The following is a 23,590-nucleotide window of genomic DNA, read 5'->3' on the forward strand; positions in this document are numbered from 1 at the left end:
GATTTCTCTACCTTGTTGGCGAGTTTTAGTTATTAGTTGCTCAAAAAAACCAACATAATTTTCTCCAGACCTTCTTCTCATGATACAAAAAACCAACGGAAATAACTGTTCATGAATGATTCCATGAATTGTAAAGAACTGCATAAAAATCAATGCTACACTCTTGAAAGTCCTGTTAGCAAATAAGGATTGTGATGCTCACAATATTCTAAGTTCCTATAGTTGCAAATATAATAAATCCATCAGGATTATTTCTTCTTCAATCAAGCAGTAGAAAATCTTTTCGAATTGTATGTGTATATGGGAAGACTATTTCCAGCTTTTGTAAACTGTTGATATTTCTTGGACGTGTACCATACGATTTTGTTTATTATTAACTGTTCTGCTTAAATTATTGTCAGGAAATCTTTGCAAGTACTGTATTGTACCTTTTTATTATTAATTTCACCTGTTCCTTCCAGTATTATTCTTAAAGGGACTTCATGAGGACGGTATTTTTATTCTTGCTGCTATACAGCTGTATTCCTGATTTGAACGTCAACTGCATTTACAACATGGAGATGTTGAGCCACACCATCTTTAAAAATAATGATATTGTCTAGGTCCATCCAACAACTAGAGAAGACATGAAACAAAGAATTAGAGAAGCCTCTGGGTCTCTCAGCTGTGCTGAAGTGCAATCAAGGATGTTAGGAGATGATCAGAACATTGTTTAGCACAGGTTGGAGTACATTTTGAACACTTACTATGAAGAGTTGTTGTTGTTGTTGTCTAATGCCAGGCGTTTGACAATAAAGTCATTTGACCTCTTGCACTCCAATATTTTTCAAAGATATTATCATGACTAGCCACTGAAGCACAGATTTTGAAGTGTTCCGAATCCATTTCTTGGTTTGAGTTGCACAATGGGCAGTTAGAGGACTGATATATTCCAATTCTATGCAGGTGTTTGGCCAAACAATCATGGCCTGTTGCCAATCTAAATGCAGCTAGAGACGATTTTCGTGGTAAATCGGGAATTAACTGTGGATTTTGATGCAGAGAGTTCCATTTTTTCCCTTGGGATTGAGTTATCAAATTTTGTTTGTTGAAGTCTAAGTATGTAGATTTAATAAATCTCTTCACAGAGTAATACGTAGATTTAGTAACAGGTCTGTAAGTAGCAGTGCTGCCCTTCTTTGCTAAAGCATCCGCATTCTCGTTTCCCAGGATTCCACAATGGGATTGTATCCATTGGAATACAATTCTTTTATTGAGTGATAATAATTGAGAGAGCATTTTAGTTATTTCTGCTGTTTGAGATGAAGGTGTGTGTTTAGAGACGATTGATAGAATAGCTGCTTTGGAGTCTGACAATATAACTGTGTTCCTAAATTTATTGATGTGGCATAGAAGATTCCTGAGACATTCACTTATTGCAATGATTTCTCCATCAAAACTTGTTGTTCCATATCCAAGAGATCTATAAAGGGAGAAGAAACAGCACGTAACACCTGCACCGGCACCTTGTTCTCTGGAGATCAAGGATCCGTCGGTGTATAAATGAAGCCAGTTTTGTGGAGGGTACCTAATATTAATTGTCTCTAAAGACAATTGTTTTAGTATTTCAGTGTTTACTTCTGATTTCAGTATTTCTTCTGTTAAATTTAGATTATATTCTATATTCAATAGAGTTTAATTTGTAAGTTTTCTTTTAAATTCGGGATATTGAATTTCTGTTTTAATTCTTGAACAATGCATATGAAGAGTGTACGTACATAAACAACATATAGCATTTCTCACAAGATATCATTTTGTGATGACAAACAAAAATGTTACGAATTTATGCATCAACTTAACAGTTTCATCATCATCATCATCATCATCATCATCATCATCATCAATGGCACGACAGCCCTTCATATGCCTTGGCCTTCTTCAGAAGTTTTCGCCATTCCTCCCTATCCAATGCCAAACTTCTCCAATTTCTAACACCCAAAGTCTTGATGTCATCCATCACACAGTCTTCCCATCTCAATCTCGGTCTCCCAACCTTCCTTCTTTCCATTGGAATAAATTTAAAAGCTCTCTTCGCAACCCTATCATCTTGCATTCTCACAACATGCCCGGTCCAATCCAATCTTCTTATTTTTATGAATTTAACAATGTCTGGCTCATTATATAATCTGTACAGTTCGAAATTATATCTTCTTCTCCATGTTCCGTTTTCTCTAACTGGTCCAAAGATTTGCCTAAAAATCTTTCTTTCAAATGTACATAATAATGTCGCATCTGACTTCGACAATGGCCAAGTCTCAAATGCGTAGGATAGTACAGACCTTATAAGAATTTTATACATCATAACTTTTGTATTCCTAAATATAATTTGAGATTTCATATGTCTTCTAAGACCATAAAAGCATCTATTGGCAGATAATATTCGTTTTTTTATTTCAGAACTAACATCATTTACTTAACAGTTTGCAACTCACAATTAACAGCACTTGAGGCACCCCCAGATAAAATTATTAATCTGTGCATGCCTATGATCATGAACAAACATCTCAGATGTTTCAATTTTTGAAAGGCTGCGGTATTTTAAAAATCACGATAATTTATTTTTCTGTCGCAACATTTTTACAGCAGGCATATATTAGAAGAAATTAGCATGTTTTCGTATCAGAGTATTTTCAACTCAATTTGTAATTTACAGCTAATATAGGCCTACTCAAAAGTATCCTCAACATTGACAAAAGGGTATATGAAATATTGTTACTATATGGAGAGACTCATTTACATTTTCTTTAATGAAAGTTAAAGCTGGTAATAACAACTGCCAAATTAACGGTATCATAATTATTATATTGAGTTAGTAAACAAACGCAACCAGAGCAGAAGAATAAGCTGCTGCTGAAAATTCCTGCCTCCTCACCAGTTTTGAAGCTAATTACGTATTTCTATAATTATCATGTAGATATCTGTAGTGTATTTATTTTGTGTGTTGTTGTAGTGGGCTGAATGAGTAGTCCTGCTGAACAGGAAATGTGTTTTAGAATAGTATTTATTTTTATAAAATCATATACATACAAATATTCTGATCATCCCCCATGTGTTGCCACTCTTGCGTTGGAAATTCCAGCAACGTATTGATGTCATTACATCGAAAATACTCTCAGAAGTCAAATAAACTCTGATTATACAAAAACATTGTTTTCATTTGACATCTTTCTACAAAAGATTGGCAAGAGAAGAACAGAAAAAATAATTATATCGTCACTTGATATTATACAGAGTGGACCATAAGTCACTGTACCGTTAGATATACTTACTTACTTACTTACAAATGGCTTTTAAGGAACCCGGAGGTTCATTGCTGCCCTCACATATGGCCGCCATTGGTCACTATCCTGAGCAAGATTAATCCATTCTCTATCATCATATTCCACCTCCATCAAATCCATTTTAATATTATCTTCCCATCTACAGTACATCTCGGCCTCCCTAAAGGTCTTTTACCCTCCAGCCTCCCAACTAACACTCTATATGCATTTATGGATTCGCCCATACGTGCTACATGCCCTGCCAATCTCAAACGTCTGGATTTAATGTTCCTAATTATGTCAGGTGAAGAATACAATGCGTGCAGTTCTGTGTTGTGTAACTTTCTCCATTCTCCTGTAACTTCATCCCTCTTAGCCCCAAATATTTTCCTAAGCATCTTATTCTCAAACACCCTTAACCTATGTTCCTCTCTCAAAGTGAGAGTCCAAATTTCACAACCATAAAGAACAACCGGTAATATAACTGTTTTATAAATTCTAACTTTCAGGTTTCTTGACAGCAGACTGGATGATAAAAGCTTCTCAGCCGAATAATAACAGGCATTTCCCATATTTATTCTGTGTTTAATTTCCTCCCAAGTATCATTTATATTTGTTAATGTTGCTCCCAGGTATTTGAATTTTTACACCTCTTCAAAAGATAAATTTCCAATTTTTATATTTCCACTTCGTACAATATTCCCGTCACGAGACATAATCATATACTTTAGATATATACAATGTAATATATTGTAGAATTACTAAACCTGGTAACAAAAGGGTGTGGCAACACTAAAAGACAGTTGATAACAATGATCAAAACATTTGATAGCAGTAACAATAACAGTTGAATAGCGATAGTGGAATTGTGAGCAAGATGGCACATAAAAGTAAATATTCGCTTGAAGAGCGATTGGTTACGAGTGTTTGGATCCAAGAAAGGCAGCACACAGAGCAGACAATGCAAAAAATTATGACTGTTTGAAAAGAGATTTGGAAGGCCACCCCAAGAAACGCAACATTGTTAGCTTGGGAAAAGCGAGCGTTCATTACCCGTACTGGCAGCGTCAAAAACAGTCCCTGAAGTGGTCGACCAGTCATCAGACTCGATACATGTGCTGCAGTTGGGGGATCGATTGAACAGATTACCAGTACCATTACCATGACCTCCACGAAGTCCCGACTTGACAACTCCAGGCAACAGCCTATGGAGGTACATAACAGAAAAAGTGGCTGCTAGACAGTATCAAACAAACAATGAAGTGAAAGATGCTGTGACAGCTGCCTTTGCAGACATAACACCACAGCAGTTACGTAAAATGTTACAAAGAACCTGGAGACGTATCCAACTCTGCTTAGACAATGATGGAGCTCACACAGACCCATTAGATTAGGTAAGTAAGCAAGAAATATTTATGGGTACAGCGACTTATGGCCTGCCCCTGTTTAGTCGCACAATTAATTAGGAATTTGCGTCTGCATTCATATTTACGTTTCTGTCCACTCGAGCAATGTTATACTTATAATATACTTAAAGAATTATTACTGGCGTAAAAGTCTTACATTTCGGTACGGACAGGAGCGTCATCTCAACGCTTGCAGCGTCAGACTTTTGCATTACCTACAGTATGTTTGTTCACAGTGCTTCACGCCTACTTTGACTAGAACTATGAATTGCCACAGGCCTACACATTGTTTGGAAGGTAAGAAATATGCATACATATTAAAAAAAAAAAAAGAGTCGTCTAAAAATCTTGAAAACTACCAAAATGGCAGTCATGTCAAAATCACCTTTGGTAAGATTTTCACACTCTCAACATCTAAAACATTTAATATCGCGAACCACTGAATATATGCTAACGAACAACTATTTTTTAGAAAGTTCTTAAGATGGCTAACAACATGCAAAAATAAAATTTGTTGAGAAATAAAATCTAATTTAAAATATTTCATAAAATGTTATATTACAGCTTCACGATGCTGAGACTAACTGCTGCACAGAAGCAAGAAAACTACCGAAAATAGAAGGAGGCAGAGGAGGTATCGCAGAGACCGAAAATATTCAAAAAGGTTGCCAACATTAAACTTGTTGGCGTGACATTTTATATAGGTAACTTTATAGTTGAGCCGTAGCTTGAACCCCGGCTATTTTTTTTTGTCTTGGTTTTTCTTTTGTTTTCTTCTTCCAGGGGCCTGTTTCTCAAAACTCATGGACTAGTAATACTAGTCTGTAATATTAGTTTATTGTACAAGTCTGTGTTTCTAGAAACTACAAGGGTAAAGTAGTAGTTACCAGTTCACAGACTAGTAATATTGGTCGATTTCACTAGTTCATAAGTGATTCTGTTTCTCGAAATGCTAATCTAGTTGATTACACTAGTATTCAACAGGAATATTCCTACAAGACTCTAAAGACTGATGATTTCTACATTATCATTTACCAGTGACAACCTTTCTCAGTTAAAACAAAATATTGTAGTTATTTTCTTTTAATATCTGGTTTGGTAATTCCGAATGAAGTGATGAAGAAGTTGTGAGAAGAGCTAAAACTATATCGAGAAAGAACAATTATTATTCCTTTACGGGAGCATTGTTTAAATATAATGAACGGTTTAGGTAAAGTACTGAAAAGCTTGAAAAGTTGTTAAATATAGTGGGACCTGCCATAACAAGACAAAAAAATAGAAGGCTTGCATTATCAGCAAAGCTTCAAATACAAATTGCTCTACAAATCGGGATGTTGATTATTTTCCAATGCCGTCTAGTCTTTCTGTCCTAGACCAGCAACACTTGCAGAATTTTTTCCTAATAATATAATACCAATTCATCAACTGCAGTAATTTTTATTGGCTTTCCTTCTCCACTGCCAGTTCTTCTGGCATTGTCAACTTTAGCCTACAAATTAAATATAAAACGACAATGATTTATGACTAGATCAAATATAAAACTGAAAAAAAATTAGCGAATTTTTCATCAAGTCATAAGTGGCATTCATGTCGGCAGTAGACCCACTAGCTACATCATATGTTCATATTACGATACTGTGAACTTGAATTGGTACTTATCAAAATTACTTTCTTAATGTTGGGCCAGTAAGTGTCCATAACGTATGCATAAGCTTTGTTCTGAGGTATCAGTTCCATAGTCCCACACATTACAACACATTTTGTCCATTCGTTTACTTCATCATTTTTTGTTAACATGCTTGAAAAAGCACCGAATAATAATCCTTTGATTCATTAATCATATTGAGTATAGTTAATTTGCTTTCAACTGATGGAATTTCAACCGAAAAGAGAAATCAAAACACAAACAACTTAGCCTTCTAATATCAAATAACAATACCTACCAATGGCTATAAACAAATGAACTCAATGAGCTGACTAGTGAAATAGATCATGTGACTAGTGAAAAATTGTCACAAGTTACTAGACTGGTAAAATAGTTTGAGAAACAGAATCTACTAGAGCTGGTGAAATATACTCTGGTAACTAGTAACTGGTGAACTACTAAACTAGTATTTTTGAGAAACAGGCCCCAGCTCTTATTGTCCCATTTCTTATATTGTCATTGTATTGTATTTATTTACATTCTATGGTATTCGTACATTGCTTCACAGGTGGAATGTGAAACATGCCAAAAAAAATCATAATAGTATTACAAAGTTTTAATTATAGTTACAATCTAGTTTATACACAGAAGAGTTTTACAATATACTAGTACAACACAAGGGATTAGTATCGATACATAATACAGGATAGAAATATTCATGCAACGTTCTTGAATGTCATAAATTCACGTACAGAATAGAAGGCGTGAGAAATTAGGTACCAGTATGATAGTTCTTTAAACTATTATAGGTAAGTAACAACCAATAAATGTTTTATAGAACACATACAACTATGTTGGGAAAGGAACTGGTCACTCTACTCCATTATCCCCGGATCTAGTTGCCTTATAAGTGGTGCCTTTTTGGTATCACTTGTGCTGCCCTCCCAAGCCAAAAGGGCGTATCTCAAGGATTTTCTGAAAATCAGTTTTTGACATAATTGGAGAGTTCAGATGCTAATATATTTATTTCCTAAAGGAAATGGCCGTTTCTCAATGAATTGTGCCTTTAAAATGTGATTCAATGAAAGTCGTATCTCAAAATTAATATAAATTCCTAAGCGAATTTGGCGGAAGTTCATTTTTCTAAGCAAAAAGGCCGTTTCTCAGACATACGTTCTTTTCGCTTAGTATTCCCTATTTTCCATTCTAGTCAAATTAGACGTAACTGGATTAGTAACAAATCCTTTGCGTTTTAATCCGTTCTCAGCATGTAATCGCCACTACCCGAATGCTTATTTCCCATCGTTTAAACATAGTTCTTATAATTAATTCATTGTTGATCATGAAAATTAATATACAAGGTGTGTTCCGATTAATTTTTCCAGCTTATTATTGAAAACATGTCACAATTTTCATTTGCTTGTTAGTTGTTATGTAGTCAAGACGCAGAATATTGATTCTACTCAATCTTATTTTAGAAACGCCATTATAATCACCACGTAAGTAAAATAATATTTATTTTTATCACTATGGGACTGATAGTTCATATGCACAAATATTTTAGAGACAACAAAATGGACAATGAAATTATTCGTAGAAACATAAATTCATTTAATCCTACCATATCACTTTAGTACATTACTGGAGGGAGCATGCACCTAATCGTCTTTATTTACCAAGTGATATAACTCTGACTGCCATGCACCATGATTTTATTACTCAGAATGTTAATTACAAATGTTCATATGAAAAGTACCGAATGGTAGCCAGTGAAATGGACATATCTTTTGCTAAACTGGGGCATAAGGAATGTGAAAATTGTGAAATCTTCAATGTGTATAATAATAGTCACACAAAGGAAAATTTGGACACTAATTTTTAAACTTGTAAAATATGGAAAACACATATTGAGAGAGCATCAAAATCTCGGGCCAAATACAGAGAAGATGCTGAAAAAATTGAAGAGCTTAACAAAATAATTTATTGTGCAGATCTTCAAAAAGTTATCTTGTTGCCAAGACTGGATACATTTAAGGTAGCTATATTCACAAGTGTTTGACTGTCTACATGAGAGCTTCATTCCTGTTGGGAGAAAACAAAAATTGTGCAAGCTGTTTGCAGCTGTCTGGCACGAGGCTCTCTTTAAAAGAAGCAAAGAAGAAATCGTAGGCACTTTCTACAATTTTTTCAAGTACAAGAGAGATTGTTAAAAAATTACTCTATGGTTGGACAACTGCACGGCCCAGAACAAAAACTGGACGTTCTTTTCATTTTTGATTTACATTGTGAATTCAAATGATGTAAGTGCTAATGAAATTTTGATAAGATACTTTGAACCAGGCTGCTGATACTTTCATCACAAAGTAGAACAGTCAGTGAAAAGACGTGGATATAAAGTATATGATTTTGCAGACTTTGTAGATGCAGCAAAAGCAGCATCTTACCAGACTGAGGTACTGCCACTGGAGCTTCAGTATTTTTTCATTTGGTCTGACTACTCATCACAATATAAATTGAACCTGATTCATCCAAGAACCTGTCTGCATGATATGGTTGAAATATCGGTTTCCAGTATGCAGTACAAAAGTGACTTTGATGGTACATCATTCAACATAAATTTCCTGGCTGGAAAAATAAACTAAAGGAAGGAACAGTTACCACGTCCTGAGCAGCAACGAAAACCCCTTGGATTCCCTGCTTAAAAAAAGAGTGCCATAATTTGCAATTTGGGTGGAATAATGAAAAACAGACTGACATGTTGGGAGAATCTTCCAGTAAATGATGACTAAAATTTTATTGTGTTCAAGTATCAATTATTTGGTATAAACTAACTTTTCAGTGTCTTGTTATTTTTTAGTTAATTTATTTACCTCAATAATTTACGTAGAAGTATTTAGTGAACTGTGTACCTTAGTAAATATAACCAAACATTTATTTTCAACTTCAATGTTGTATCTTTGTATCATGAATATATTAACAGAATGATTGGTAAATGAATTCCTGTCTCTTCACTAATTTTCTAGGTAATACTTGTCTTAGATTGCAGTAATTTTTGCAATATTGCTATGCAGTATGTTTTGTAATTTAATAAAATAAAAGAAATAATTAATAAAATAAACCAACATTAATTTCACTTACTGGTTTTTATGTACAATATGAGATACGCCAAATTTGCTAAGCATATCAGTATCTTTAACAATTAATATTAATACTTAGCAAATTAGGCGTATCTCAAATTGTACATAAAATTGTAAGCTAATTAGTCTAAAAATTATATTCTATATATTTTGAATGTATTTCAATAATGAATGTGCCGAAAATTCCAATAAATTAACTATAAAAGTAGGTGCGCTTTGATCATTCACAAAATCCTCAATACTGAAAAATATTCAAGTTCTGAAATACGCCCTTTTGGCTTGGGAGGGCAGTGTGAGGTTGACCTGTCTTCGGACAGTTGACTGAACAACCACCATATGGGTTATGATTATGAGTTATGACCTCTCTTGGTCTTTAGGGAATCTGAATAACGACAGACTCGGAGATTTCAGTTTGTTGTCATTCCAATTTAGGGTACTCTACACAATTTCTTTATTCAAAGACATTACTAAAGGTCATTAAATCTTACGTTCTTTTCATATACACGTGTAGCAATCCTATGCCCTATTGCTTTAGCTTGCTACCCGCATGGGCGCCACTGTCGCATCTGCCGAAGACTGGCAGAGAAAATGTTGGAGTTGCGTGACTGTTATATTAGACTATGATAGTGCTATAGTTTCGTTGTCACGTGTATGTTTTCGATATTAATTCATACAAAGGTAAGTGGATATGATCAAGATTTAGAGTACTGATGTATGCAATTTTTTTTTACGAAATACGAAATGTTGTTTATTTGAGTTTTCAGAATACCGCGTAAGTAGACTGATGTTCAAAGATATCTGACCCTACTAATTGATAATGACCGATAATTTGTTGGTGTAAGTGTGGCTTCTTTAGTTATTAAATTCCATGAATAGATGGCGAAGATTATAGTCAATGTGACCAATCGTACATAAATATACCCGCAATATAGAATCCAATTTTTCATTCCACTCTACTGATTGTGAAACAACACCGGGTTCAGCTGGAAACCACTGATATTGTCAATATTATGAGAATAGTTCATACTTCATATATATAATATTTTTTCCTAACACTTTTTTAACCGCCCCAATAATGCAACTCGTTCAAAGTTTGTCAATTTTTTATATCTTTGGTTCTGACTTATCCGTAGATTGAAAGTTCGCTTACACGATATTAAAATCGTAGGTCAAATATCTTTGAACGCCAATGTACATATAGACTGCTCTCATTTTACAAGGAAACTATATAGATTACAGCAGAACCCCAACGTACGCAGAACTTTCCTGTGTGTCGTGATTGCACCGGCAGGGAGCGTTTTCCATTGCTACCAACATGAACTTCGAAAAGAAAGATTCTGTAGGAATATTTACGAGCAAATCTCCCAACGAATCTTCTATAGTTATTTTTTTTCACGTAACATTCCACCAAATAAATTCTCTGTTTAATGTATACTCCATTTTCCAATAAATTACTTAATACACAAGCAAGTCACACACACGTTCCGATAAAATATTCAGAAGAAACAAACTGCTGGGATAATTTGTAGAACTGGCTTCCCAGCTGCTGTCGGGAGAGCAGGAAGTCGGTAGGCGGAATGATGCGAAGTTTTCTCGTAATATGGAAGCACCATACACTGTGCCACTTAAAATAATTAAAATATTTACAAGCATATTTATGTTTTTATCATGGTACAAGAGTAAACAAATAAATAAATCATAAAATAATTAAATACATTAATACAATTATCCTTGTACCAAAAATAAATCATTCAGTATGCAATAACGATTAGCGATTCAATTTCACGGTATTCTGAAGTGGTTTCGATCAATTTAACCAATTTGTAGGTAGCAAATTGACAACGTTATACCGCTTTATGTGTTTCTCATGTAAAGTGAAAGGTCTGGGATATCATCCTACATTAATCTGTAGTGCTTTACTATAAATATTTCATATGGCAGAGGAGTCCAGTTTTGTTTTGAATCTGGCTAGTCACTATAACAACGCATACTGTTCTCCTGAATTATTTGTTGTCAACTTTTTCAAATGCTATTTTAAATAAATATAACCACAGAAAGCAAGTTGAGGATGTAAACTATACAAAAATATAAGCAAAGAATACTATCAACATATAACAAAGTGTGAAGATGTAAATACAGCTAGATCAAGTATGAAAGTCTATTAAAAAGTACAGAAACAAACCTTTAAGATTATAATATGTAACAAAACATGATTCGCCCAAATCTTGCACATACGAAGTGAAAAGAAACGCTTTTGTAACTTGTAATGTTGATATAGCAACAAGAATGTTTTTTTTTTTTTTAACAATTTATTGATCGATCAGCGCATTTAGCGCTATACAGATCATTTCTAAAAATTATAAATACAATATATGACACTGAATTGAGGGCAGCCTAGATTGGGCTCCTCAATGAACAAAAATAATTGTTAATAAGTAATTTATTGTTTACATAGGTTGGTGTGATGATAAATTTTTATTATAATACGAGGTCCATTGGAAGTCGGCTCTTGATTCTGGTGGGAAATGTGGACTTCTTTCCGAGAGAGTAATGGACGGCGCCTGGAACATTTTCTAGGTTGTCATAGAACTTCTTAGCTTGTGAATGAATAAACTGTTTGAGTGTGTCAATACCAGTTTCTCTGTGTAGTTGGCTGTTACGGACAAACCAAGGAGAATTGAGTGAAATTCGTAGGACTTTATTTTGAAATGACTGGATGTGTTTAATTTCACTTATTGCAGCTCCTCCCCAGACAGGACAGGCATAAAGCAGTAGAGGTCGTAATAGAGATGTGTAAAGTAGCATGCAATTTTGTAGCTTGAGATGATTTCTTGTTGAGGAGCGGATATAATTTAGCGAGTCTTGAGTAGGCCAATTTAAGTTTGTTGTTGATGTGATGTTTCCATGACAGACGGCGATCTAAGTGCACTCCAAGATATTTTACAGCTTCATCCTGTGGTTTCCACGGTATCACGTTGGTTGAAAGATTTGTGCATGGAGGATTAGCAGGACGACACAAAGTAAATATCATTGCTTCGCATTTATTGTAGTTCAGTGCGATGCGCCAATTTTCAATCCAAGGGCATATTATGTTTAAGGCTTTCTGAAGGTGATTTGAGGCTATGTTAATGTTGCGATGGGTTGCATAAATAGCTGTATCGTCTGAATACATAGCAATTTGTGCAGTTGGTGTTTCAGGAATGTCCGAGGTATATACATTGAATAATATCGGACCTAAGATAGAGCCTTGTGGAACGCCAGCACTAATGGGTCTAACAGAGGAGTGAGTACAACCCACTCTGACTGAGAATGTGCGATTTGACAAGAAACTAGTCATTATGTTGCATAGGTAGTCTGGAACACCGGACTTGTGTAATTTGTACCGAAGACCTTTATGCCAAACTCGATCAAATGCTTGAGTGAAGTCAAGAAATGCGACTGCAGTCTGTTCTTTGTTTTCAAAGCCCTGTGCAATTTGTTCAGTGATACGAAGCACTTGATGGTTGGTAGAATGATTTCGACGAAAGCCAAACTGATATGGAGGTAGGATGGATGCTTGAAGTAGAAACGTATCCAAGCGTTTCAGCAAAACCTTTTCAAAGACTTTGGATATAGTTGATAAAAGACTTATGGGACGGTAACTTGTTGGATTTGAAGCAGGTTTTCCAGGTTTATGAATTACAATTATTACTGCATGTTTCCAAGTATCAGGGAAATATTCCAGACGAAGTAGAGCATTGAATAATGAAGCTAAGTTTGCTAGAGCTTTACGAGTAAGATGCTTCAATACAAAGTTTGGGATGAGATCGTATCCAGGAGATTTCTTTGTTGGAAGTTTCTGAATTATTGAGTGGATCTCATTTGGCAAGGTGAAGTTTACGGGCAATGGTGCTGAAGGATAATTATTCGGAAAAAGTTATATTTCTTCGTTGAATTCTTTATTCTTGATTGTGTTTGGTATGAAAGAGGCTTGAAAGGTGTCTGCGAAAATTTCACACTTTTCATTGTCACTTGCATATTGACAACCGTCTTGTTGTAAAGGTGGAATTATACATGGCTCCTTCAATACTCTCTTTGTCTCTTTCCAAAGGGAGGAATCTTCTGAAGATAAAGTGGCTAGATGGCGTTGATAAGATATGAATCGGTGCTCGTCCAACAATTTTTTTACCTCTCTGGTTAGTTGATTTAGGCAGTGATGCTGCCATGGTTCTCTATGTTTTTGTCACAATCGACGGGTTTGATGTTTTTCCTTTATAAGCCGTTTTATTTTTGAGGGAAGAGTTTCGTGATAAGATTTTCTATGTACCCGTCTTGTCGGAACTGTTGCTGCTCGAATAGATGAAGTAATAGCATCAGTGAAAGTACGAACTGCTGCATCAGCATCGGTGATTGTTTTCAAGTTATTGGTGGGCTGCAAAACATCGTCTAGGTTTAGTTGAAAGTTGTTCCAGTTTATAGTACCCTCGATAAGTCGATTGAGAGGAGGGCGAAGCATAGGGTTGTCGTCAAATGAAATCAGAACAAGACAATGATCGGAGTCTAATTCATGTAATACACGCATGTTTGAGGTGTTCTGAATATATTTGTGCAAAGCTATGTCCAGTATATCAGGTAATATGTTAGGTCGATAGAACGTGGGTTCCAAAGGTGCATCGATATTAATAGGGTTTTCCTCTGAGATAGTAATCGTCTTCCATTAGGTGTGGTTACACGACATCCCCATATTTGATGTTTACTATTTAAGTCTCCTAAAAGTATTGTTGGTGTAGTATTAGAAAAAAGATTAACAACATCTTGAGAATTCAAACGTACTTTTGGTGGTTTATATGCTGAAATTATAGTAAACTGTGGAAGGTTATGTGAAGTTATCTTAATAGCACAGGCTTCTAAACAGTTCAGTTCTGGCAGAAGCATTGAGTGATGCTGTATATTTTTCCTAATTATAATTGCCACACCACCAGAGGCTTCGGAAGCAACACGATCAGTTCTATAAATATTGTAACCAGGAACTGTAAACTTCTCTGGGTGAATAAGATGAGTCTCAGTAACACACGCTACAGCTACATTGTGTCGAGAGAGAAATTCTAAGAAAGCTCCTCGCTTAGCTTTGATTCCATTTGCGTTCCAGTTTAAAATAATCAGTTCAGAGAACGTTTTATTGACATTAATGTTCATTAGTGAGAAGGCCTGTGACAAGTAGGAGATAAGTGTGGTTTCAGGGAAGTTATCACTAATTGAATTAAGTTTCAAATAACATCTGTAGCAGGAGAGGTATCTTGAATTGAAGTATTGGTAACATTTGTTTTAATAGGTACTGAGTGTGGCCAAGAAGGTTTAGATGGCGAGGCAGAAGGAGAATTTGCTGTAAGATTAGGAAAATTTTGCAAATTTAAGGCTGACGGTGATGTTGAGAGATTTTGCTGTGGAGGATTTGAATCAGACTTTTTCTTTAAGCCAAGATAATAACTACAACCTTTAAAATTTGCTGAGTGTGCTCCTCCACAGTTTATACATGTTGGTTCGGCTTCTTTAGGTTTAGTGCATTCAGAAAAGTGATGATTTTGAGGACACTTCACACAGCGTGGTGTGAGATGGCAAAAGTTTTTAGTGTGACCATAACGCTGACATCTTGTACACTGAGGAATGTTTCGGGGTTTTCGGCGACATTCTACTCTAATGAGAGCATGTTGAATTTGTTTTACATCAAAAATCTTCTTACTCTGTTCATTGTTGTCTAATTCCACTGCGCAGAGTGGCATAGGTTGTCTGTCTCTATAGAAAAGCCTGGTAACTTTAATAACAGGCAGGTTGAGGGATTTAAGCTCCGAGATAACATCATTATCTGTTAGAGAATGAGGAACATTGCATAAAACGACTTCCAGTCTCTTGGTATCTGGATTACGAAAAGTATGATAAGGGAGCTGTGATTCTTCTAAGAATTTTGTAACTAAACGAAAGTCAGCAGCAGTAGTAGTGTTAATTTTTAAGACTTTGTTCTGTTGTTGTGTTGAATACTCATTAGAAACAATGGAATCTATGTCACATATTATCTGCTGGTAATTATTTATTTCGTGAAGAAATATTGGTGGTACTCTGATTTTGGGAGTAGGCCTAGTAGAGGTTGATTCTTGTGTTGATGCTGGAGTCACATTATCAATTTCATCATCCATCTCGAGAGGGGAGAACTTGTTGTGGACGGTAATTAGATCGACTAAATATTTAGAATTTATTTTAGAAGCTGAAATTGTTTGTTTTTTAGTTGGTGTGAAAAAACTTTCATCGGAATTAGAAGAATTATTTTCAGTTATTTCTTCATATTGTCGTTTTGTGGCTAATTTTGAAGGCTGTAACAAGGAACGTGATGTAGAAGAGTTAACCGGAGGAACTTGATTTGGGAAGGATAATTGCCCTTCTTCTTGTTGATGTGATTGCATATTGAAGGCTATGCAACAATGCCTTCTTTTGTTTTATGATAAAAACAAAACACTATCTGTTTCAGATAACCAAATTGTTCGTATTTAACTTATTAAATATTATATTATTTGAGTAAAACAAATGTTCCTAATATAACAAGAACGTTTTATTGTTATGAATTTTGGTGAGTGTTAGAATAATTATGTTATGGAATACAGTTTATCTGAAAAGTCTTCAGATTAGGCCTATTATGGAATACAGTTTATATGAAAACTCTTTAAATTATTCAAGTTATTTTAATATAAACAACTAAAAAAAAACATAGTGGCAGCGGTGAAGTGTTTGTTTTTATAATATTTTTATATTAATTTTCTTGATTTGAGTTTCGTTTAATTCTGTTGTGATCAGAATGGCTCTTCATTCATCAGTCAAAGGCTTTAAGCCTCTTAGCTATAATGGAGATTATGGCTAAGCAGTGGAAAAAATTCGGTCATTCTTAACTTACATGGGTGCATATTTTGAACGTGTTAATGATGAAAGGAGATTGCTATGTTAGCCTACTTCATGAAGATGACAGATCTCATTGATGTGTCTGATTCCTTTTCCCTGTCCGGGGAACTGAAACATAGGGTTTGATACGGTTGTGGAACATTTTGATAAACATTATTTTGGTTTCTGATACTAATATAACATATGAGAAGTTCATTTCCTCTATAAGAAAACAACTTGAAAACGAATCCTACGAAGAGTCTGCAATTATTCTCTTCTTTCTTTGTCCTAATCTCTACTGCTGTTCATTTCTTGCCGCTAGAGGCGCTACTATAAAGTGTTTGTTTTTCGCTTGGATATTAAACGTTATCATAGTATTGTATTTGTTTCATGTGATTTTTTTGCTTTGTTTTAAAATTATAATAATAGGTCTGTTCTTAAACGAAAATTGAAAAAAAAAAAAAAAATTCACATACCTACTATATGCTCGTTGGTTAAAACACTTCCTTTATTTCAACAAGTTACTAGCACTGCTTAAAGATAGCGACAATCTAATTACCAACATAAACATTTAAGAGCATTTTTGAACACACTTGACAAGCATGAAGTGACGTCACTTCGCAATACTGAATTCTGAATGTCTGTATTTGAGTGAAGCTGATGAAGCTATATGAAGTGACGTCAAAGTTCATGAAAGCAGGTCATTGGCATTTGCCCGCGTATTTGAATTCTTTGATGTTAATAGAGTTCTGTAAATATATTATCAAAATACTTTTTAATTCTCGGTGTTAACATGTCATAACAGTTTAAACTAACATAAATTTATAAATACGCACCTATTTTCCATAGTCATCGCTTCGACAAATAGGTCAAAATTAAATATAATTATTTCAAACACTTGTTTTGTGAAGTTAAGTTGCACAGCAGTATTAACAAAAGAAAATAACATTTGCTAAATAGTCAAATAATATTTACGGATTGAACAATTTTAGATAATGTGTCAGGTTTTCATATTCAGTTAGAAAAAGGAAGCTGTATGTACTAAGAATGTGCAATGACAATAAATATAACGGTTTTAGATATTTATAATAATAATAAAAGCAATAACATATTATTTTTCCATACAATACGTTTGCTTTTTAAAATAATTTAAAGCAGTGCACTCCCAAGTCCCAATTCATTTCGGCCATCGTCGATTTTACTATAGGTGACGTCATATAGCTACGGGGTTTGCAAAGTTTAGTAGAGGGAAGCCGCACCCTAGGCTGATAGTGGTCTGTAAACAGTTATTGCAAGGAAATAGTTTTAAGAGACAATTATTATTCAAATTTGTGTTGTATGACTCCCTGACCCACATAAAATCATCAGGGACGTTTTTAAATGTGAGTATTCCTATTATTTGGTACCGTTATTTTGTGAAGTGTGGATCGTAGTCTGCAATCGGCGGAGGGGGACTGGCAGTCTGCAATATACGTGTTTCTGAAAACCAGGTAAAATACAGTCATGATTGTACTTATGGGCTGCGTAATGTTGGTAAATGTAATTAGAGTATGTGCAAACATATTTAATTTATATACATATGTGACGCATAATGTTTACACCAAATCTCGTTAAGTCTTTTTCCTACTAGATTTACAGACCGTCATGGCCGATTTGTTGAATTGAATGCTGTCAAATGGTCGTATTTCTGATGGTTTGTTTGATATTAATAGAGTGAATATGAATTTGTGTAATAGAATATATTTGTTATTAATGTATTGTATAAATTGTACCGTTGGTAAAGGTCATTGATTACAGGTTTGTCTTAAATTGTATTTAAAGTGAGGTTATAAAGTAGGTAAAGCAGTAACAAGAATTATAGAAATGTCGTTATGCCTCTCGTTATGTTTACCCTTCTTATAAATAAAAGGCACAAAATATTTATAAATATTTACAGTTAATGTAACTTTTTGTAATATATTGAGTGGAGAGTTGAATCTACCAAACTTAGCGTAGAGTTAATTTTCTATGATTAAAGTAAATAGGCATACTGCGAAGTGTATTCTAATGGTGCGTGCGTGTGTGTGTTTTTTTATATCATAGAAGGTATTACGTTTGCACTAACTATAATCCGTAACAGCAATTTTACTATTTTTGTTGTTTTTTTATTTCTCTCCAGGAAAAAAACTGTGTGCTTCGATAATTTAAATTCATTGTATTCTTCATTTAAAATGAACGAACATGATGAATTGGCAGCAGGCTTAGATTTATGATTATTTGAAAATGTCCTTAAACATCCGCCACATTTCCGACTCTTCGACCAACCAGCGATTAAACTAAAGATAAAATCGGGTAGTCCGTGACAACCATCGCCTCTTGAAACCCTTTTCAACCTTGCCACTGACAGTGGAGCTACCTGTCACAGACAGTTGAGCTGTCATTGACAGTGAGACCACTGTCATTGTGTCAATAGTGTTACTGTCACTTGACAGTAAGGTTACTTGTTACAAATGTATCCCTTTATCAGACTACCTAACCTTGCCATTGATTAGTGGGGTGCGAAAAGTATCTGGTGTTCCACGGCATAGCCTATCACCACAGTCTACTATATACAGTCACGAAGCTTGAGTTTTGAGGGTGCTAGGAACAATAGACTGTGCCGGTATTATTTCGCATTGTCTGTAATGAGGCGATATTAGCGATCCTAGTGGTGAGCAACTATCTAATGTATGCAAATTTACTACGTATTGAGCTTCGTGACTGTATATACTAGATTGTGCTATTACTTTACTGTTCCTACATAAATTCTATCATAATTTCAGGCTGTGTGACACATAGCACAGTATAAGACTTTTATATTAGACAAATGAGATGTATATTTAGGTCTACATAAATTATACCTGAATTCAAAACTTCATAATACTTCAGCGAATTTCTCGTTTTTTCTCGCTCAGACAATGAGGTTTATACAGGATGCAAACTTTATATTGTTTATCACTGCTGTGCATCATGCTTTCCCACATTGATAACGTAACATTTAAGAAATGTTTTCATCTGTTGGCTTTTCCACTTGTGTTAAGAATCATCTCATAATGCTTTTATTTTCTCTTCTTTTCCGTATCAGAATGAGATTTAAAATTTTACTTTTTAGGGACAATTGTGTGGTCAGTATTGGTAGATTTGAATGATAACATACTAATTGAAGCTTAAATATTATATTAATCTTGCGTTACAGATCACTGTTGCTGGATTGTTCGTCACAATGATGAAAATAACTTTGCAGCTTTTAGAAGATCCTTCAAAGGTTCACTGAGTTAACAGTCTTTCCGTAGTAGAAAAAAAAAGAAACATTTCAGTTGCTTTGGTGGAAATCTTAAATCTTTATCGTTTTATTTTTAGCTGAAATGGGTTGTAGCCTATTACTATCGTCACTTTGCCATCTTAGGAAGGTTAGCCTTTCTCTTCTAAGACAAAAATTAAATAGCATTGTGGTCATGAGACAGGCTTCGAATGTAACAGTTGCTTAGTGAACATTGATCTTAGTTATGAGACGAGCATGATTAATTTGATTGATGCATTGCATATTTTTTCTTCTGTTAGGAGTATTTCCCGGCATAGGAGATTTATCTTCATTCCACGTGACTGAGTGTTTATTTCTCGTCTTGTACTTGTCCTGTGCAGTTTCCGTGGTGGCCCTGCATTATGTTGACCACGTGGTCAGGGAAGCCCACATTGTGAGTGTAGTGTTGGCCCAAAGACATCGCTCCTTCTCTACATCACATTGAATTGTAAGTCGACGAAAGAGAGGAGGTTAAATAATAAGAAAAACAAAGCTAAGTTTGGAATATTTGCTACATCTTAAGGAATTGCGAATTATTTTTTATTAATGCAGTGTCTTCGTGACATATAATATTAAAGCATGGAACTACACAACAGTTGAAGAGCGCCTAAACAAAGCTCGTTACCTCCATTCGTGACAAAGTTTGAAACATATTCATGCTGTTGGCAGCATTATTTATTTATTTATTTCATCAATCATTGTTCACGTCATGGCGGATTAGATGTATTCCAGTTCTTAATCCACCATCACTCTCTATACAAATATAACAAAAAATTAATACATTTGAACTTATAAGTATCCTCTGTTTACATTAATAATACTACTATAATAAAAATAAAACTCCTACTCTCTTAAGAATTATTCTATTACTTCATTGACTACTCTTAGTAGTTTCTTATCGTGTAACTACTCAACATTTATACTTCCATCTCCGTTAGAGCTTTGACTTTCTCTTCCCATCTAATTTTAACTCTAAACAGAAATTTTCCTAATTTATCCAGATTGCTTGCGTTTAGGTGACCATTTTTTTATAAGCTACTGTAACGTTTATTTGTGGAAATTTTTTATCCATCCAACTGTTTCTCAAATCATTCGTTGCCTGACACTTTAACGCAATATGCATTGCGTCTTCAGCTAGTCCACACAAAGGACATTTACCCTTCTCTACGTTCCCTCTCCTATTCTTGAGTCTCCAGATACCTAATCTGCACCATGCCATTCCAATTCTCTCTTCCCTTGAATTTAGTCTAACATACTCTTCCTGTTCCCAAAACTGCTTCACCTCCCTATAGTATTTTAGTGATCCTAGGTCTTTCATATTACTAAAAATATCTTGTCTTGAAATTTCGTTTGCCCTCTCTTTTACTATTCTTCCAATAGTTTTCGTGTTTATAGACCCTAGTTCTCTCCATAGCCAATTTAGACCTAATCTGTTTATTTCACTATTCAGCTCTTTCAGCCAATTCGATTTCCAATTAGGGGCTTTCATACAAAAGATACATGTTTTCATAACTGCCGAATCATTCCTACACAGAATATTACCTAAATGTATGTTGGCAGCATTATATAAGAGTAAAAATTTCATTCTCTTCTAACTCTTATTGTTTCTCTTTGAATGGAGTTTGTAGTCCGATGTAGGCCCCTTCCAAGAATCTGAATCCGTTTCTATGCTACAACTGAAGGTGGAGTTAACTGGTTTTGTTTCGAAGCTCCTCAATTAATGAGCCTATTATTTCACTAGTAAAATAAACCCATTGAGATGTAATAAGTATTCTTTCATTCAGAAGACAATTTTTACTATTACTTCTATTGCATTGCTACCTTCTAAATCTAATCTTCTCTTATACACTGTGTAGGTCTACTCGTCAAAATATTTGTTGTTGTTTAGTCAACTGTCCGAAGGCAGGTCTGGACCCCACAAGTGACACCATCAAGGCATCACTCATGAGGCAACTAGGCCAGGAGATAGATAATGGGATAGCGTGGCCAGTTTCTTTCCCCCTCCATAGCATACATCGCCAATTAGCTACATATTACACTATTCAGACTTCAGATCATACAAACAATTTTTCTTCCTCTGACACATATCAAATGAGATATACTCCCTGATAATGGAGGTACATATCAGCCAGAACCTCAACCAGAGGATGAAAATATTTAGCAATATTTTTTTTTATATCTAGAGATCTTAATGTTACATAATGGAGCACTAATCTATTTAATTATAGTTTAATTGTAATTTTGGAGTTTTTTTTTTCTTCAGAATACCCTACATCAGACATTCTGATGAAATTATTATTTGTACCAAATTTCTCATAATCACATGTACTATATTTCTCAGAATAACTTCATTACTTTTCTTACTTCTCTTTACACATTTCTGCATCATGTAAACTTAGCATAGTAATATTAAGATATATTCAGGTTGCTTTATGAGCAGTTGATCCATATTGCAGTCAGTGTATCATGAAGTATTGAGACTTTTAGTACATACTATAATAGCTTTTATGTACATGTAGCGACTGTGAAGGGGAAGAAGTTGAATTGTATTGTAGTAATTATGAGTTACGCATTCATGAAAATTAGTCGAGTATGCTTAACTGAAAAATATAGGCCTATAGTTGTGGTTATTCCTCACTCAACAAGAAACAAGGAATATTATTATGATTTTACGTCTTGTGTTTGTTTGGAAATGTCTGACAAATTCTTAACATCAGCTGCTTGTCTTGTTTTTGCCCTGGTTCTCGCTGTTGCACACTGGTATTTCGCATTTCACCGGAATAAACTTAGACATATATAATACAACATTTAGTACTCACCCTGCTTACAGTAGATGCTGGAAGAAATGTCTTTTTTGTCTGACATATATTTCACATCTTACCATATTCTAATAAGTACTTTGCACTAATGGACTTAATTTCTCTTTATATATTTTCTTTAAGTTCCTTTAGCATTATTAGGATTCATTCTTGTGTGAGGTCACAAATTCCTGATGATAATAATGCACCCAAATATCTGGTAGGCCTACAATTCCTTTATGTATACATTAACAGTGTAAGCTGTGGCATTATCCTGCTGATATATGCTGTAATATTCCGCATATGTCATTTCATCAGTCCACTGCTGTGGAGTAATAATTAGCATGCCTGACTGTGAAATGAGCAGGCCTGGGTTGAAATCCAGGTTGGGATTTTTCCAAGGTTTTCCCCCTCAACCACTTGAAGCAGAATTGCTGGGTAACTTCAGCATCGGACCTCGAACTCATTTTGCCTTCATTAAATTTCTGCTTCATCTGTCCTCTTCAATAGTTTCAGGTCGACCAGAAGATCTGGCAGATGTGGTACTGTGATTTGCCTGCAGATGTCATCTGTCTGGGGGAGCTGCACAAACCCCAGGGAGGTGCAGGGGCTTTCACGGCAGACTACAGCAGACCAGGGAGTGTAGCTCCCTCGGACAGATGGAATTATGGTGATCTTCAGATATTCATATTCATATTCTTTATTTGCCTGAAGGTACAAGAGTACAAGAGGCCTCGTCAATGTAATAATATAAAAAACAATGTGTCAATATTTAAAATATTAAAAGAGTAAAAAGTAATAAAATTTAACTAAAATACTACACCATTTTCAAAAAATTCATTCATAATATGAAAGGGATTATTTTGTAGCCATCTCTTAAGCTGAAGTTTAAATTGTGTTTCATTAAATGCCTTTATATTTGTTGGTATCTTATTATATACTTTTATTGCAGTAATTACATAGCTTGATTGTGTTTTTTGCAACCTGACAAGTGGTACGTTTAATTGATCATTATTTCTGATATGCAGATCTACTATACTTGTATAATTAGTAATATTCTTGTTTACATACATTAAAAGTTAA

At 34.7% G+C, this 23,590-nt stretch overlaps 1 protein-coding gene across 3 annotated transcripts in view; it reads left to right on the plus strand.

The window, feature by feature from the left end:
* The first annotated feature begins 17,610 nt into the window (after window positions 1–17,610).
* Window positions 17,611–23,590, plus strand: part of Gbeta13F (guanine nucleotide-binding protein subunit beta-1) — a 191,752-nt gene continuing 185,772 nt past the window's right edge. For 2 of the 3 annotated variants that reach the window (XM_069835226.1, XM_069835251.1), the window contains exon 1: window positions 17,611–17,772. The gene's annotated coding sequence lies outside the window, so the exon portion shown is untranslated. Of the gene's footprint in view, window positions 17,881–23,590 lie in introns of all 3 variants that reach the window. The other variant, XM_069835243.1, reaches the window with a different exon arrangement.

The sequence above is a fragment of the Periplaneta americana genome, chromosome 1 (assembly GCF_040183065.1).
Source record: "Periplaneta americana isolate PAMFEO1 chromosome 1, P.americana_PAMFEO1_priV1, whole genome shotgun sequence".
Lineage (NCBI taxonomy): Eukaryota > Metazoa > Arthropoda > Insecta > Blattodea > Blattidae > Periplaneta > Periplaneta americana.